We start from the raw sequence: 17,907 nt of genomic DNA, 5'->3' as shown, positions 1-17,907 counted from the left end.
ATTGAAAACGGATATGTGGCATCCTTATGACAGGAATATCTTAAAATAAAATTATAGTGAAATTTGTGCACACCATAAAAATTTTATGGGGGTTTTGTTCCCTTAAACCCCCCCAAACTTTTGTGTATGTTCCAATTAAATTATCATTGTGGCACCATTAGTTAATAACAATATTTCTAAAACTTTTTTGCCTCTTAGTACTTTTTCGAAAAGCTAGTTTTTGTCGAGATATTTTGAATATTTGTCAAATCCACCATATATTTGTATACTGTTACGTACTGGTAATAATACGAAAAATTATTTATAAATAATTACAGTTTGAGGTATATTTTGAACCGTATTAGAAAAGAAGCCACATCTCGATAAAAGATGCCTTATCGGAAAAATACTAAGAGGCAAAAAGTTTCAAAAACACTCTGTTTAACTAATGTAACCGCAATAATAGTTTAGTTGTAACGTACACAAACATTTGGGAGGTTTAAAGGTACAAAACCCCCATAAAATTTTTACGTAAACATATTAAAAAAGAAGCCGCATCTCGATTGAAAATGATTTATCGAAAAATTACTAAGAGGCAAAAAACTTTTAAAAACATTGTGTTTAACTAATGGCACCACAATAAGAATTTAATTGGAACGTACATAAAAGTTTGGGGGGTTTAAGGGAACAAAACCCCCATAATATTTTTATGGGGTGCACAAATTTCAGTATAATTTCTTTTAAAGATGTACCTACCATAACAATGCCACATGTCACTTTTCATTAAAAAATCTCTAATAGTTTTCGATATATCGGAAAAAATCGATTTTCATTTTGTAACTTCAAAGGGCTGTAACTTTTTTTGTGTGCCTATTTGTACTAAGGTAAGTTAGGTTCAATCGAACTATTTTTGGTCCCAGAATATGTGGTTTAATTTATGACCTGTATTTTTGTTACAGCCTGTATTATTTACAAAAGTATATACAAATCCGGTATAATATCCCTACTTTATAGCATTTTCAATATAAGTTCGTAAGTCCAAACGGTGAGCTTAAATTTTTTTTTCAATGCATCCAACTTTCTTTGAAGCGAAGCTGAATTGTTCAAATATAAAAAAACTCTCCTGCGGTGTTGTCCGTATGAGATGATATGCCAGTCTCTAATGCATCATTGTCCTCTATGTTTACTTCTAGATTTATCTGTATAGCCTACAAAAAAAATTAATCCAATTTAAATTTTAGATCACAACTACAACTGATATGAATAACATTGTAACTCCACTTATAATGTTTTTCAACTATTGCTTAAATGATATCTACAAAGGACAACTTTCATTTTGATCTAAAAACTTTTATCCTATCTTATGTACCTTAATATAAAGTTTTTTAATAAAATAACCTCATTGTAAGTGCAAATTTTGAATCACTCAGTGGAAAAACTTTGTAACCAATGTTACAATACTATAAATTTCTATTATTGATGAATATTTTTATAAACACATTGTAACATCTATATAATTTACGAGTGAACTAACTTCCACTGTTATATCTGATGTTCACAGTGGATTACATGTTCAAGAAGCATCAACAGCGAAAACCCCTTCCTGCATCAAAGGCATTAGTTTATTATTAGATACGTCTGCTAAGTAAAAATTCCCAAAGAAGAAAAATCTTGGAAAGGAGAGACAAAGAGATCCAAGTGTTTTCAAAATTAATATTTTGAAGAAACTGAGGAACTCTGACCAAGAATACACTAGAAAAACTGTAAAATTAACGTAAATGAGAGAATCGGAACCTCGATGTAACGATAAATGTAACATTAAATGTAAATCGAAATTATATAAAAAAAGAATGACTCAATTCATTTAATAATTTTTGGGCAATAGCTGATCATTATAAACAGAGTGATTTATGTAGAGTTTGTAGAGCATACTTATGCAGATATAGTCCGTCCGCTATAACTTTTCCCATACGGTACGAATCATTTTCAATCAAACTAAATCAAAACATAAATTGAAACGAACGTCGATGTGTATATACATTTTGTATACTGTATACTATATACTACACACATCGGCATACGTTTCACTTTCTGTTTTGACTTAATTTGATTGAAAATGAATCGCACCGCATGGGAAAAGTTATAACGGACGGACTATTCTCAACCAATAGTGAAAAGTTAAATGAGTCCACGTAAAACTGGTAAATATGAATATAATTTGCAGTTAGCAGAACACTGACACCAAGTTTGTAAGAAACATTTTTGATACTTTACCAGATAATATATGGTTAACTACGCTATTCAAAAAAAGTGGCATTGCAGCTCGACTTAAATCAGAACCATCAATGCTAACAACAATGTGATACATGAAAGCGAAAAGCTGAGGAAAAGTTATAAAATATGGGTTAAGCAAATTGTAGCTGGAGCATCACATGAGCTAATGGTTTATTGCATATAAGGAGACAGTCTGTTACCAACGCACTGTACTTAGCTGAGAATATTTTTTAACAAAAAATCAAAATATTCAATTATTCTTCATTATTTATTTTTTAGTTGTTATATCCACTTTGAAAAAGCATAAGATAAATGTGTTTATTGGTTTTACTCACTCTCAATTTACTTCTTTCTTTTACAATCTCCTCGTTCTTTTAACATCATGTTACCTACGCACTTTTTTGAGGCTTGCGTACCATTTCCTGTGATGGAACTTGATCAGGATGATTTTCGTCCTCTAAATAAGCTGGTTCGTCTAAAATTAATAGATTTATGTAAAATATTGTTATGTGAATGTATGAGATAGCCACTTTACACGATGCAAGTAATTGCGCAATTTCTTGCAGCAATTGAAATTGCATCGTGTCACACGAGAATTGCACAGAAAAGGTGCAATTACTTGCAGCAACTTCTTGCTGCAAGAAGTTGCAGCTAAATAGAACATGTTCATGCAATTCTTTCTGCAATTGTTATATATAACACATATTATAATTTTCTCAATAATCTAACATTTTTAATCTAATATCTGATAACTCTACTCAAAAAATCACATTTAATTTATAAAAACAACATAACCTAAAATTTATGGTTAGGATCAGCTTCTGTAATTACTTGTACCCTGTAATCATTTTATTGCAGAAATCTAGTTGCAAGTTGCAACTGATTGCAGAAGTTTTTGCTGCAAGAACTTGTGCTATAAATTTCGCAATTACTTGCAATGTGTAAAGTGGCTCAAATGTAGGAACAAAATTTGTTTTAACTTATTTTCAAAACACTTACCTGTAATCATTGACAGTAATAAAAGACTCCAAGTACTGGATCCTCCGAGTCTTTAATTTTGAATAAGTGAGATCGTAAAATCGTCCCGGTTGATTGATGTTTATCCACAGTTCTCTAGTGTAGAGAATCTCTACACTACCTCTACGAGCTAATAGGTTTTTATCAGTAATTTTGCGATTGAAAATCGCACTCACACAGTTTGGGCTTCCACAATGACATGCAACAAGCATGTTAATAAGTCCAAAAATATAATATGAAAACTATTTAAAAAGGCAGTATAACAATCACTCTATATTTATCAATCAACGACATAACCAAACCGTCCAAACCACAGCCCACAGCTGCACTACAGCTGCCATATTGGATAATTTTTGACATGTCATTTGAACATCCAATCAGAACAAAGTTATAATGCGCGTATGCGCCTGGCCGATGCGTATGAGCCTGGTTTCAACATTTAAAAATTCACCCTCAACGCGCGTAAAGAAGTATAACTTCAAAAAAATTGAAACAATGAATTAAAAGTAATAAATAACTCTAATAAAGTAATAAATTCTAGTAATAATATGAAATACAGTAAACTCTCTCTTAACAGACACCTCCCTTTGCCGGGCAGCATATTTACAGATGCTTGCGTGTGTAGACACCAGGGTGTTGAAATCAGTTAGGGTTTGGAAAAACAGTACATTTACACATGCTAGCGCGTGTTGACACCACGGTGTTGAAATCAGTTAGGGTTTGGAAAAACAGTACGTTTACAGACGCTAGCGTGTGTTGACACTAGGGTGTTGAAATCAGTTAGGGTTTGGAAAAACAGTACAGTTACAAATACTAGCAGATTTGGACACCAGAGTGTTGAATCCAGCTAGCTTTTTTAGTAATTAATATACATGCATAAATGCTAACGGCTATTGACTTTGATTTTATATACCTACTGCTGTGGAAAAATATTTAAGTGATTTAGGTATTAGTAAATAATTAAACGTTGTTGGGATATAAACAATAATATATTAACACAAAAGAACAACATAAAATATAATGTTGCTCTCAAGCTATTTGCTTGTGCAATTTTTATAATTAACTATTTAGATGCGAAATAAGCCACAATTAAATTGAAAAAAAAATAATTTTATTAACGTTTCGATGCCCAAATCGGGTGTCGTTGTCAAAATAAAAAATACTACTACAGGGTGTTTGGTAAAGAATGGGCCATCGCTTAACCTCAGGTTCCTGAGGTTAAAATAGGCCGATTTAAGCTAACTTACTTTAGTACAAAGCTTATAATAACCGAGATACAGGGTGTCAAAGTTAAACTTTTTTTTTATTTATTATTGAATATTTCCTGACAGGCATGAGATATCAACACGAAATTTGGTATGTGGGGGTTTTTCGGGACGAGAAAACTAAATTCCCTACCAAAAGTTATATGTTGCCCAGAGGGCGCCACATACGCCTTTCAGCACTAATTTAATACGTTCAATTTTTTTTATCCGTCACTCCGTATAATTTTGACATTAAAATTTGTATTCCCCTATTAGTTTTACTTAAAAAATGTATACCTCTATCATCTCCCTAAACTCAACCGTTTACGAGATAAAGCATTTTAAATCTGCGGTGCAATATAATTTTTAGCATATCATTGTAGTTACATCAGAAAAATAACTTAAAACCATAAAATTATCCAAAAATGTATCGCAAATTTCTTCAAATGGAATTTGCGATGCAATGCCATAAATTTGAGAACTGGCACAATTATTATGGTTTTAAGTTATTTTTCGGGTGTAACTACAATGATATGCTAAAAATGATGGTGTATCGCAGATTTAAAATGCGTTTATCTCGAAAACGGTTGAGTTTAGAGATATGAAAGAAGTATAGCTTTTTTAAGTAAAACTAATAGGGAAATACAAATTTTAATGTCAAAATTATACGGAGTGACGGATAAAAAAAATTTAACGTAATAAATAAGTGCTGAAAGGCGTATGTGGCGCCCTCTGGGCAATTCATAATTTTTGGTAGGGAATTTAGTTTTCTCGACCCAAAAAAACCCCACATACCAAATTTCATGTTGTTATCTCATATCTGTCAGGAAATATTCAATAATAAAAAAAAAAGTTTAATTTTGACACCCTGTATCTCGGTTATTATAAACTTTGTACTAAGGTAAGTTAGCTTAAATCGGCCTATTTTAACCTCAGGAACCTGAGGTTAAGCTATGGCCCATTCTTTACCAAACACCCTGTATATTAAACAAAAATGTTGTTGCTTAGTAAAAAATTCTACTAATAATTTTTTTAATCTGACTCATTTATATTGGCAATTCATACATGTATTATACATTTTAAAGTATTTTTTACTAAACAACAACATTTTTGTTTAATTTAGTAGTACGTATTTTGTATTTTGACAACGACACCCGATTTGGGCGTCGAACCGTTAATAAAATTATTTTTTTTAAATTTAATTGTGGCTTATTTCCCATCTAAATAGTTAATTATAAAAATGCCACAAGCACATAGCTTCAGAACAACATTATTTTTTATGTTAATATGTTTTTTGTGTTAATATATTATTGTTTATATCCCAACAACGTTTAATTATTTATTAATACCTAAATCACTTAAATATTTTTCCACAACAGTAGGCATATAAAATCAAAGTCAATAGCCGTTAGCATCTATGCATGTATAACCACTAAAAAAGCTAGCTGGTTTCAACACTCTGGTGTCCAAATCTGTTAGTATTTGTAAATGTACTGTTTTTACAAGCCCTAACTGATTTCAACACCCTAGTGTCAACACACGCTAGCGTCTGTAAACGTACTGTTTTTCCAAACCCTAACTGGTTTCAACACCGTGGTGTCATCACGCGCTAGCATCTGTAAATGTACCGTTTCTCCAAACCCTAACTGATTTCAACACCCTGGTGTCTACACACGCAAGCATCTGTAAATATGCTGCCGGGCACCTCCTCTATATGGACGGTTTTTCAAACAAAAATAATTCGGCGATATATGAACCTGTACCCTTCAACTGACAACTGACACTCAACACCGGACGTTGACAGTAAAAATAATGTGCAAATTCGGATCTTCTTCTTCTTCTTCACCTTTTTAAACGCTTCTCTGTCTTTTGCAAAGTGAAATATCTGTTCAACACTGAGGTTAGTCCAATCTCTAATATTCCTCAGCCAAGATTTCTTCTTTCTTTCCAAACCTTTTTCCCCGCTACTCTTCCTTGCATGATGACGTGTAGCAGAGAGTATTTATAGTTACGAAGTATGTGGCCCAGATACGATGTTTTTCTTATTTTAATTGTGTTCATAAACTTCCTGCCATGTCCAATTCTTCTTAACACTTCTTCGTTTGAGACTTTTGCAGTCCAAGGAATTTTCAGAATACGCCTATACAGCCACATCTCGAATGCCTCCAATTTTTTTACGGATTGTGCTTTTAGAGTCCAAGCTTCTACCCCATATAGTAGTTGCGACCAAACATAACATTCGACGAACCTCAATCTAATGTCCATACTCAATTTCTTATTTGTAAACATTAACTTGAATTTTATAAATCCTTTTTGAGCTATTTCTATTCTCACCTTTATTTCCTCATCTTGATCTAATTGTGAGTTTATAATTGCTCCTAGGTATTTATACCTCTCGATTCTTTCTATCGGTTTACCTCCAATGTCAGATGTATGTTGTCAACAGGGTTTTTTGAGATCACCATTAATGTGGTTTTATTTATATTCATTGTTAGTCCCATCTTTTTGCTTTCTCTGTTAATGATATATAGGAGAATTTGTAAATTGTCTATATTCTCTGCCATGATTGCGGTATCGTCTGCAAATCTTATGTTATTAATGATGCTCCCTCCAATCCTTACACCTTCAATTCTTTCCCATAGTGCCTCCTGAAATATTAGTTGGGAGTACACATTGAATAATTGTGGCGACAGCACCCATCCGTGCACGACAGCACGTATCCGCAAATGTGGATAGTAAATATAAAATGAAGAACTTTTTCCAAATATTTTACGATATAAAACTACATTTTTTATTATTTATTAAGCTCAATATTCCTTGTTGGCCTAGGAATAAAACGTTTACATTTCTGATTACATTTCTGATTACATTTTATTTTAGTCTTATAAATTTTATATAATTACAATTCAGTCCATTTATACAATCTTTCACCACCTACTTCCCTCTCCTTTAGTTCAATGCTAGTTGTTTCCATCTCTCAATGTTACTTTTGTTCAGGTCTTCGTACACACTGTCCTCCCATCTTTCTCTTGGCCTGCCTTTCCTTCTCTTTTGTTATGGTTGTTATGGTATTTGTAAGAGTAAGACGCGGTCCAGAGATAGGTAGTGATCATTATTTACTCGTGGCAACAATAAAAGACGAAGTAACAGAGGATCACAACGAAAGAGCAATAACAAAAGAATTTAGAACAATCAAATCATACAGATTAAGACACAAAACTTTAGCGAACAAATATGTAAATGTTTTGAACGAAGAATTAGGAGGGAAAAATTGGGAAAACCTACAAGTGGAACAAATGTGGCAAACATTCAAAGACACAATTATAAAAACAGCAGAGAGTTTGTGGAATACACAAAAGCAACAGTAAACAGAAACTAACAGCATGGTGGACAGAGGAAATCAGAAGACACGCGCAAGAAAAAGGAGATGTGGAGAAAATATCTTGGTAACCGAACAGAAGAAAATTATAAACAATATAGAGAGCAGCGGAAAAGAGTTAAAAATATAGTAGTAGCAGCAAAACAAAAGTCCTGGAAAGATTTTGGAGACAAATTAGAACACGATAGCAGAAGCAATCAGAAATTATTTTATAAGGTCATAAAAGGAATAAGAGGTAATAAACATAAAGAAGTAACATCACTAAAAGATCAGAACGGAGATCTACTGACTGATGAAGTGAGCGTTATGAAAAGATGGAAAGGATATTTCCAGAAACTACTACAACACGAACCACACAGCACAAGTGAAGAAGATGAAGAAAGAACTGGCGAACAAGAAGTTGAATTTATACCAAACATTACAATGGATGAACTAACTGACGCGATTAGGAAGCTAAAAAATGGAAAGGCACCAGGTCATGATCAAATTACGGCGGAAATGATCAAAAACATGGGTGATATGGGACTACAAAAGTTAGTAGAACTATTTCAAATGATTTGGAGAGACGAACAAATACCTACAGACTGGGAGATTGGTCTGATTGTACCTATACATAAAAAGGGTGACAACAAGAATTGCAATAACTATAGAGAAATAACTCTGTTAAGTACAGTGATGAAAGTTTATGAGCTAATAGTAGAGAGTAGACTGAGAAAAATAATAGAACCAACTTTAGAAGAATCGCAAAGTGGTTTTAGACCTGGTAGATGTACACAAGATCACATTTTTACGTTAAACGATATAATAAATAAAAGATTATCTAGGAAGAAAAAAACGTACCTCAGTTTCCTTGATATGGAAAAAGCATTCGACAAAGTCCCTAGATCAAAAGTATGGAAAAGTCTGAAGAACAGAAACATACCAGGGAAGCTTATACAGGTAACTAAATCAATATACAGAGACACTAGAAACCGTGTGATAAGTAAAAATATGATATCTGACCAGTTCAGAACAACTGAAGGTGTAAGACAAGGGGGAAGCTTGAGCCCGTTACTATTTATTACTTTTATGGACGAAATAATAAAAGAAACAAAAACAAAAGTCAGACCATTACATATAGGGTATAGAAATCTGAAAAGCACGGAGATAGCAGATTGTTCATTTGCCGACGATGTAGTAATTTTAGCAGCGACTGAAGACGAGCTACAAAGAAGCGTAAAAACATGGAACACAGTTTTAAAAAAGTATGGTATGACTATGAACAAAGAGAAATCGAAGGTAATGGTAATAGCTAAAGAAAGAGAGGATGTGCATGTCCAGGTAGATGATACAGAGATTAGACAGGTACAATCATTCGAGTACTTGGGAGTAACCATTGAAGAAACAGGCAGACAGGGAGCTGAGATCTTCAAAAGAATTGATAAAGTGAATAGACTGTACCGCGCAATAGGAAAAACAATTATTAACAAGAAAGAAGTATCGAAACATACGAAAATCAAGGTATTTAAGGCTATATACAGACCAGTACTTACATACGGATGTGAATCCTGGGTACTAAATAGACAACAGAAAAGTAAGATACAGGCAGCAGAAATGAGGTATCTACGCAGAGTTCAAGGAGTCACTAGAAGGGATAGGGTAAGAAATAACTACATAAGAGAAGAACTGAAAATCGAGACAATGATGGAGTATGTTGAAAAAAGACAATTAAGTTGGTGGGGTCATCTACAACGACTACAGAAAGAAGTACCCTAATAACACAAAGCATTCCATGAATGTTCCTAGAATGTACACACAGGACATTGAAAACATTCCTGGAATGTCCCCAAATGCACACGAATGTCCCTGGAAAGTCCCAGGAAAGTGCTGTGTCAGCATTTTAAATATTCTTAGAATGTTCTGTTGGAACATTCCATGAATGTCTACGAATGTTCTTTGGACATTCACAGTCTATTTTTTAGACTGAATGTCTTGTTGGAACATTCCATGAATGTTCTTTGGACATTCACAGTATATTTTTAGACTGAATGTGTTGTTAGAACATTCCATGAATGTCTACGAACGTTCTTTGAACATTCACAGTATATTTTTTAGACATTCACTGAAATATATCGTCAGTAATGTGACAATACCTCCTATATGTTTTTTCATGAGGTTTGCAGGAGACGAAAAACATTTTTTAAGGTCACTTTCTGTTTTCGTACGTATTCTGACTTTTTTTGTAGTAAATAGATAGTTGAATGTACTGCAAAACAAGTCAAAAAATATATGAAAACAGGAGGTGGCCGAAACAAGTTTTTAGTCTATCTTACAAATCTCTTGAAAAAAACAGATAGGAGGTATTGTCACATCACTGACGATATGTGGCCATACCAAATAATACATCCTTGATAAATATAAACATTTTTATTGCAAAAAATCTTTACATACATTTTTTAATGTAATTTACTGACATTCTTAAATATTATAAAAAAATGTGTCACATTTGCTTTGTAAACCTTTCTTTTCCTTTTCGTAGCCACATATTCCGTTTCCTTTCTGGTTTTTTGTAGACCACTTCTCTCAGCTGATTCTAAAAGAAAATAAATTAAAAGGTAATTTTTCTATCCTTTACAATTAACAATCAGAAGAAATATTATTTACAGGTAATAATACGCATAAATAATAATAATAAAAAAATAAATATTAAATAATATTTAAATAAATAATAAATAATATTTAATAAATAAAATAATAATAACGAACATTTTGTATTTTGACAACGGCATCCAATGTGGAAGTAGAAACCTTAATAAAATTATTTTTTCAAGTAAATTGTGGCTTATTTCCCCATTAGAATAGTTAATTACAAAAAAGCCACAAATAAATAGATTTTTCACAAACAAATAAGTATTTAGTATTCATTATATTTATTGTTTTTATTATTTACTTTAATGTCCTACTGGTACATTATTTGACAAATAATGACATTTCGAAGTCTGTTAAGTACGATATAACGCCCTTGGGCATTAAATTTAAATAACGACTTAGATACTGTCAAGTTGACAAATATCAACCTAAGTAAAACTATGGTTACCACAATTACGTTACTACTGTTACTGGTAAATGTACTTATTTAAAAACTAATCAATTCAAAATTCATTCAAATTTTTCGCATATAAAGAATAATTTAGTCGGACATTAAACGTTGAAGGCACCACAGGTATTATAATAATAACGCTTTCGGTCAACGTATATCCCTCGGGCCGAAGACCCTTGTTAAAAACACCATTGACCTCAAGCGTTATTATTCTTATAATACCCTTGGTACCTTAATAACTGTAACATAAGATTATACCTTAATTCTTGTTTTCTATTTCTGATGTTTTTATTTATTCACATTGAATATTAATCTGTTTTGTTGTATAATCTACTTCGCAATAATTATGTGATATATTTGACTTAAAATGAATTCAAAAATTTTTTGTAGTTGGGCAACAATCTCAACTTAGATCTCCGATGTAGATAATGAATTACAACAGTATCTATATTGTACGGACTATATTATTAATTAGGTTATGCATATACCTGTGTGACATAAGCTATTGGAACAGCACAGTCTCTCAAACGAACAGATGAAAGTGAAGTTCTGTCAATATCTTTTTCTAAAAAGTGTTTTGAACATACTCCTCTATTAACAAATCTGATCTATACTTCATGTCTTCTTCGCAGGATCTTCTGGAAAGCTAAAAATACAAAATATATGCATTACTAAGCATTATTAACAAATTTTAGTTTTAAATAAAAAATATGATTAATGAACTCACAAAATATTATAAAACAGCTTAGAAATTGTTTATTAGTATAGTCGGTTCCCCAAACTCAGACACAACTGGCTAGTGATTTTAGTAGGTAATTTTTTTTGTTTTTGGCCAATTTTGCCAAAATTACAGTAATTATTAACTATTTAGTTATTATTTTTTTTTGCCAATTTTACCAAATTGGCAAAATTATTTACTAAAATCACTAGCCAGTTGTGTCTGAGAGTCTGTAGTACTGAGACTGAGTTTAGCAAATCGACTATAATATTATGTGTATTCATTAGTTGGTACTGCATATTATAGTGTGTGGTCTACCATCCTATTTATAAACGCATACATTAGCAAAAACGCAAAAAGAATTATTTTAGTTTTACAAATCCTTTTGTTATTATCTCTATTTACTATTTTAGTTAGGAATAAGCGAAGTTTGTGGCTTATTCACAATTATTATTAAAATAATAAATGGATATGACCAATTATTAACTTATAAAATAAAAATTCTTCTGATGTATGCCTTTTATTCACTTATATCTACGTTACTTAAAAGATTTTTTATGAATAGTATTATTAGGGTATTAATAGTATTAATTTATTTTCTGAAATACAGGGCTTGCCTTCGTTTACATATTTGCATACTAACCTTTTAATAGGGCTTTTCATTCACACTAATTCACAGTCATTTGTTTCGAGCTTCTGTCATAATTGAAACGTTATTCCTGCAGATTTTTTTATCTACATTTGTTTCTGCTACTCCAACTGCGTTAAAAACAGGACACCATTTTATGCACTATGTTAATAATACTATTAAAGCTATTATAAAAGTATCCGAATTAAAAAAATATTCTTAAAAAGCACAAATAATACAAACAACGATCCACGGCAAGGCAAGGCCGGGCAAGGTGGCCAAGATGAGATGAAATGAAGATGCCAAGATGGCCGAAGCGAGGTCGTTGGTTGGTCGTTTTTAGTCACGTGATGCCCTCTCAAGCGCCATGCACAAAAATATATGCACGGCGAATTTGAAAATGAACGCAAAAGAAATAAATATAAATAATGCCTCTCTTGGGTTTTGCATAAGTTATAAGTATTTTTTTATTAACAAAATCGCATTCCAAATTGAATATTCGCGAACAATAATTTTTATTACATTTGTATGTTTATAATATTGTATTAATTGAACTTGGGAAACTCTTTAAATTTGACATATTATTGCACTGTAGGCCTAAAATGTCACTTAGTTTGTCTGGTATGTTATAAGTAATGTTGTATCTGTTACACGTATGTATTATTTCGCAACTTAAAATATAGGAACATTGGTAGTATGTTCACAGAATGTCTTATGGTAACATTCCAGGAATAATTTAAACAGATGTTCACCGAATGTTCCCTAAATGTCCAGGACATTCAAATATTGATAGAACTTTGGTAGTACATTCCTGGAATGTTGTGTGTTGTTAGGGTACCAGTTAAAAAGATATGGGAAACGAAGGTGCAGGGAAAAAGAAGTAGAGGAAGACCGAGAGAGACATGGAACGAAACTGTCCGTTTAAGGCAGGTGTCCGTTTAAGGGAAAAATAAATATGATATAATTAATTATTTTTAATGAGAAATAAGCCACAATTTTACTAAAAAAAATTATTTCATTAACGTTTCGACGCCCAAGTCGGGTATCATCAAAATAAATATTACTAGAGTAACAATGTATTACTAGAGTAATATTTTGTATTTTGACAACGACAAATATAAAAATGCCACAAGGAAATAGCTTCAGAACAACAATGAATATGTTAATTTACAATTTTTAATAACTTTAATAACTAAAATTATTTCAGTTACTTTAATTATATGTACATGTAGGTTGATGGCTCAGATCATGCACAAAATTTATTGTGAAATTTAATCCGAAAATAATTTACGAAATTTTAACCAAAACGCTAAGACCTACAAATTAATACAATGACGTCTATTGAACCCAAATATATTTCAGTCAAAACACAAAAATTTATCGAGGTATTTATTATCAGAGTAATAATGGGGTCAGCAATTCTTTCATGGATCGACATACACATTAAAATTTTGCTTGCGTTGCTAACAGTTAAAAGATGTGAACAGATTTGTATTACATAATTAATATAGCGTAAACAGTATTCATACCTAATATCAAATATCGCTCGTGTAAAGATCTGTTAGCCCGATCAAGGAATACAAAACTTATCGAAAACCTCCAAAAAATAAATTAAGGATGAAAATTTGGGAATAGGTAGTTGAAATTGTCTATTATTATATAAGAAAATGTTTACAATTCTACATCTCCTCCATTTTACAAAAATGGAGGGGAATACACCCTTCTTGGGGTTGAAAATATACATTCAAAATAAGTCCGGAATTGGATAAAATAACTAATTTTAAGCAACTTTTGTTCTATAGAGTTTTTTCACTAAGTCTATACTTTTCGAGTTATTTGCAAGTGAATATGTTCATTTTTATGCTTATGAACGGTTTTTCGCAAGTAACTCAAAAAGTAAGTATTTTATCGAAAATGTATTCTTAGCGAAAATATAGCTTATAAAAAAGTGAAACAAATGGTGTACATATGAAGTCTGTTGAACCAGTAGAAGCAGAGTTGTAGCTAATGAGGAGTAGGTCCTTCTTCGTCAAATTTCAAATCAAATGTTTCGACGTGAAATAACCAAAAAACCAAAAAACGGAGCACTTTTCAGGGAAAATTAATTACAACTTTTTTAAAGTGTTTAAAAAAAGGTTTATTTTTGTTTTTTAAAAGAACTTTCAACGTTAAAAATAAGTGAGTTACGCTCAAAATATTGTTACGCAAATAAAAGGGCTCAACTCTTTTTATTTTTTGGTATAAAAATCGCGAAAATCACCCCCTAATTAGCATCTCAAATAAATTTAATCGTTACCGCTTCACACTTTACTTTTCTTATGTATTCTTTATATGATCTGTAAGTTTCATCGGTTCAAAGTGCTTCTTTTTGAAATGGCTTTAGTTAAAATGGCTTGAACAAGTCACTAATCACGAGTGTATGCAAATTTTGAACAGTCTTAGCATAACCAATTTTTGTCTACCAGGAAAACAAAAAATCCAAAATAATCAGAACTCAAAACGTACATTTTATTACTGTTTGAGGTTTTTGGTATTACTAATAATTTTTCAGTTATTTTGAAAAAAAAAGGATTTTTTCAAAATCAGAAAAAATTTTTTATTTTAAAACCAATTTTTTTCAAAATTGAACAGTTTGAACCAATAAAACTTATAGATCATTATAAAGAATACATAAACAAAATACCTTGTGAAGCAGTAACGATTCATTTTATTTGGGATGCTAATTAGGGGGTGATTTTCGCGATTGTTTTTACCAAAATATAAAAGGGAGCAAAAATATTTTGAGCGTAACTCACTTACTTTTAATGTTAGAAGTTAAAAAAAAAACAAAAATAAACCTGTTTTTAAACACTTTAAAAAAATTTTTAATAAGTTTTCCCCTAAAAGTTCTCCGTTTTTTGGTTATTTCACTTTAAAATATTCGATTTGGAATTGGACGAATAAGGACTTACTTTTCATTAGTTACAACTCCGCTTCTACTGGGTATACAGATTTCATGCGTACTCCATTCTTTTCACTATTATAAGCTATATTTTTACTAAGAATATCTTCTTCGATAAAATACTTACTTTTTGAGTTATTTGCGAAAAACCGTCTAAAACATGTTTTTTGTTGTTAAAAATGAATATATTCACTCGCAAATATCTCTATATTGTTCACCTCCGAGAAGGGGTACTCCCCTCCATTTTTGTAAAATGGAGGGTGTGTAGAGTAGTTAACTTTTTCTTATATAATAATAGACAATTTCAACTACCTATTCCCAAATTTTCATCCTTCCTTTATTTTTTTTGGGTCAGATTGTTCTTTGATCGGGCTATGTATCAATTTGAAACGATAAAAAATGACCTACAGTATCATACGCAAAGCATGCGAAACATGGGTGCTGAAAAGTCAGAAACAGACCTTTTAGAAAGATTGCAGAGAAAAATGCTAAGAGCAATATAATATGGAGGTGCGAAAATAGATCAGTGGAGAAGAAGAACCAATAAAGAACTGGAAGAACTGTATAAAGAGCCAACGATAACGATGACGATCAAAGCACAGAGAATAATATTTTTGGCAAATCGAAATAATGAGAAGTAAAAGAATGCCAAAATGGTACTCTTACGTAGACCATAACAATATATATATATATATATATATATATATATATATATATATATATATATATATATATATATATATATATACGTCTTCATATCAAGGCGAGATCCGACTAAATCGAGGACAACCCGAGATCCACCAATAGGAAATTAATTATTGGAGTATATTGTTCATAACTATCTTTATAATTAACATATTAATCATGGCACACTTAGAGGGGAAAAGATTTTTGTACTTAAATTTTTCTGATAAATTTACAGCGAAACGAGATCCGTAGCTGAAAAGTAAAGGGGAGGACTTATATACGAAATTTTAGATATTTACCGATCAACGCGAGATCACACACTGATGCCAGCTCTAAAGAGTATTAGTCGAGCGATTGGAGCTCGTGTTGTATTGTATATTTCCCACGATATACAGATATATAGCGGGCGGAGTCAATGACGGCACCAACAGCGTTGTCTCGATTTCTTTATGTAACTTTTAAGTATCGCTTCTTTTGTGTCTTTAACGTCTACGATTTACCTTTCAGAAAGTCCCTTAGTTTTGTTACATACATAAGGGTGTGAAAAAAGAAAAATAATACTTCACAAATAATAACCATTTAATAATGATAATTATTTGCAATACAATATTTTAAAACTATACATTAATATTCTTAAAAAAACACTTACTACGAAACCAGAATGTAATTATGATATTCTTAAATAATACAAATTGTTACAAAATAATTATTTAAATGATTGCTTGTTTTAAAAATACATTACAAGAAAGTAAAAATTTTTATAATTATTATTAAAGTTTAAAAAATAAAATAACTCAATATGTAATTATTATTTGGTAGTTAAAAAATGATTTTAAGTGAAATGATTTGAAAGATAAAAAGAAACACACATCATTTTCAGGGTCAACTCCTAATTGCATGAAAATTTGGATTTAGATTCTACCCATCCCCCACTTCAAAGTTGAATTTGTGCCGTTGATTGCTTTTACTTGGAGGGTGAAAAAATATACGTTTAAAATAAGTCCGGAAACAGATCTGACTAACTTTAAGCAACTTTTGCTCTATAGAGTTTTTTAAACTTAGGTACTAGGTTAATTCAGTGGTAGGTACTAGAGTCACTTGCGACTAAAAATGTTTACTTTTCAACAAAAAAAAAAACACGTTTTTCGCAAATACTCAAAAAGTAAGTATTTTATCGAAAAAATGTTCTTGGAAAAAATGTAGCATATAAAAAAAAACGAAAAAATGATGGTATATTCTTAGTCTATAGAACCAGTAAAAGTAAATTTGTAGCTCATAAAAAAGAAGATCTTATCCTTCAAATTCCAAATCAAATATTTTAACGTGATACATAGTACCAAAAAATGAAGCTCTTTTCGGGGAAAACCCATTAAAATTTTTTTAAAGTGTTTACAAAACGGTTTATTATATTTTATAAAAGTTATATACGGGTAGGAAAGACAACGGAACGAATTTTCGAACGTTTAAACAGACGACATCCCAGATTTACCAATTTCTGGACAATTGATCCAAAGGCTGGATTCTAACAACGAAACAGTTGTGGATTTTTAAGTTCTCAATGAGAGTCAGAATGAAAAAACATTAGTGACCTCGAGTATGATGGTTTGGAGAATTTGGCTGGTTATATCTGCCATAAATTGAAGGACTCCAGTATTCAATCCGAAGATGTTTCAACGTACACGTGGGTTGATCATCTGAGTAAGTGTGGTTTATGTAAACCATCAGACACTTTCTTGTCATATATTAAGTAACTGGAGACAATTTTTCCTTCCACATGAATGGTGATTCCATTTTGGTAACTAAAAATTATTTAGAAAACCTTATGTCCAAAAGTGTAACTGTAGACTGTTCTAACAAAGCGAACAAGTTATTTTTTAGGTCACGGATGTACTTCCGAATTAAAGAATTAAACAAGTCTCTTAACAACCTGACATTGCGTAAAAGAAAAATTATGAAAACTG

General features: G+C 31.4%; 1 protein-coding gene and 1 long non-coding RNA gene across 5 annotated transcripts in view; one reads left to right on the top strand and one right to left on the bottom strand.

The window, feature by feature from the left end:
- Positions 1–12,582, bottom strand: part of LOC126882202 (uncharacterized) — a 157,130-nt gene extending 144,548 nt beyond the window's left edge. The window contains exons 1-3 of one of the 3 annotated variants that reach the window (XR_007697217.1): positions 12,334–12,582; positions 11,461–11,618; positions 10,325–10,465 (exon numbers count right to left, since the gene is read on the bottom strand). This is a non-coding gene — a long non-coding RNA (uncharacterized LOC126882202). Of the gene's footprint in view, positions 1–10,324; positions 10,466–11,460; positions 11,619–12,333 lie in introns of those variants that run through there. The other 2 variants (XR_007697216.1, XR_007697213.1) reach the window with 2 other exon arrangements.
- Positions 1–17,907, top strand: part of LOC126882197 (replication factor C subunit 2) — a 238,026-nt gene that overhangs the window by 175,092 nt on the left and 45,027 nt on the right. The window lies entirely within an intron of this gene.

The sequence above is a fragment of the Diabrotica virgifera genome, chromosome 3 (assembly GCF_917563875.1).
Source record: "Diabrotica virgifera virgifera chromosome 3, PGI_DIABVI_V3a".
In the NCBI taxonomy this organism is placed as follows: domain Eukaryota; kingdom Metazoa; phylum Arthropoda; class Insecta; order Coleoptera; family Chrysomelidae; genus Diabrotica; species Diabrotica virgifera.
The sequence above is the reverse complement of the archived record's forward strand: the minus strand, read 5'-3'. Positions and strand labels throughout refer to the sequence as shown.